Source organism: Mandrillus leucophaeus, unplaced genomic scaffold (assembly GCF_000951045.1).
Source record: "Mandrillus leucophaeus isolate KB7577 unplaced genomic scaffold, Mleu.le_1.0 Scaffold751, whole genome shotgun sequence".
Classification (NCBI taxonomy): domain Eukaryota; kingdom Metazoa; phylum Chordata; class Mammalia; order Primates; family Cercopithecidae; genus Mandrillus; species Mandrillus leucophaeus.
In genome coordinates this window covers 393,992-396,224 of record NW_012108153.1, presented here as the reverse complement: position 1 = coordinate 396,224, position 2,233 = coordinate 393,992, and positions in this window count along the sequence as shown.

Genomic DNA, 2,233 nt, shown 5'->3' with positions numbered 1-2,233 from the left:
AGCACTGGCCCCAGGAAGGTGGGCGAGAGCAAGAGTTCAGCGGGCAGGAACTCTGGCCAAGACACAACCATGAGAACAGAGGCCCTGGGGATTCACAGGCATCTCGCAGACGGCACCAGGCTTCCCACAGGTCGTGGGAGAGAGGCAGACGCCAAATCTCTGAGGCTCTATTGACCCCAGCTGACATCTGGGTAACATCTGTTACACAAAAGAGCCGGGACCCAGCCAAAACGCGGCAACCCCAGTAGGGCTTTTAAACACCCGGCAGGGATTTTTAAATGGTGTTAGATTCTCTCACAACAAACTCACTAACGGCCACCTGGCTCAGCTGCCGCCCAGACACACCCAACACACACACGCCCACCACACATAAAAATAAACTAATCTTTACCCCGTGTGTGTGTGGTAGACGCCAGACAGTGGGTTATCACTTTACACGTATTAATTCATGTCGTCCTTCCAACAAATCCTTCGGGTAGGTGCTATTATCATCCACCCAGCAGCCAGAGAGGACTCCCTCAACTCAACACATCCCAGGGTAAAAGCGTCAGTACTTTCTGCAACTCTTTTTTCTTCTTCTTCTTCTTTTAATTTTCTTTAGAGACAGGGTCTGGCTCTGTGACCCAGGCTGGACTGCAGTGGTGCGATCATAGCTCACTACAGCCTCGAACTCCTGAGTTCAAGTGATCTTCCCACCTCAGCCTCCTGCATAGCTGGGACTACAGGTACATGCCACCATGCTTGGTTAATCATCGTGTTTTGTTTTGTTTGTTTTGTTTTTGTAGAGGCGGGGGTCTTACTGTGTTGCCCAAGCTGGTCTCAAACTTCTGGGCTCAAATGATCCTCCTGCCTCAGCCTCCCAAAGTGCGGGGATTACAGGTGTGAGCCACCATGCCTGGCCTGCCATGCCTGTAACTCTTGAGATCTTGCAAGCTCTCCTTCCCCACAACAGCCACTATCACTTCCCTGCCTTTCCCCTCCTTCCTCTCACCCCTTCTATCACTCTGCTCCAGCCACATGGACCTTGTTGCTGTTCCTTTAACAGCCAAGTAGGCCGGGCGTGGTGGCTGACACCTGTAATTCCACCACTTTGGGAGGCCGAGGCGGGCAGATCACTTGAGGCCAGGAGTTCGAGACCAGCCCAGCCAACATGGTGAAACCCTGTCTCTATTACAAATACAAAAAATTAGCTGGGCATGGTGGCGTGCGCCTGTAATCCCAGCTATTCGGAGACTGAGGCAGGAGGATCCCTTGAACCTGGGAGGCAGAGGTTGCAGTGAGCCAAGATCGCACCACTGCACTCCAGTCTGGGCGACAGAGCGAGATTCCGTCTCCAGGAAAAAAAAAAAAAAAAAGCAACGGCCAAGTAAATTCCTGCTTCAGGGCCTTTGCACTTGCTTTTCTCTCTGTCAGAAAGACTATCCCCTCCCCTCCATCCCCCTAGAAGCACTGCCCTCTCCTCACCTTTCCCGGCAGTGGGCGGGGCGGGGAAGGGCCCTACCTCTAAAGCTGCAACCTCCTCCCCGTGTACACAAACGCAGCCCTACCACCCTCTGACATATGCAGACTTGACCAACTCTTCATCTATATTTCTGCCTGCCTGGCCCACCAGGGCAGGCATTTGTGTGTGTTTTGTTTGCCGCTGCAACCCCCAGCGCTTGGAATGAAGCCTGGCACACAGGAGGTGTTCGTTCCATAAATATTTGTTGAATGAATGAATCCACACTGAAAGAGGAAACGGGCAGGAGAGAAGTTGGGCAATTTGCCCAAGGCCCCACAGTCCTTAAGTGTCAGAAGCAAGACAGGAGCCCCCACATTTCAAGTGCACAGGCTTCCTAACCACCGTGTGAGGTTTTCCCCTGGGGAGCATCCCTTCACACGCCCACAAATACACACAGCGGCTGACACACGTGCACACTCATGAAGGCACGTGTAAATTCCACCGCCAACAGGATAAGTGTGCGCAATTCTAGCATCGCACAGCGTACGGTGTGATGCCTGGCTTAGCGTTTACCGCGAAATGGCAATGAGTTCATTGTAGAATCTAGGGGTGGGTGTGCCGGTGCACAATTCTTTCCATTTTTCTGTGTGTTGGAAAGATTTTCTAATGTTGAGAAAATTTGACTTCCCATAGCAGTTACTGATCTTTTCTCTATTAAGGTGGTCCAGCAAGGTCATGCTGGCACCAACCTGTGTTGGGGAAAGGTGGACTACATGGAGGCCCTTTTTTTTT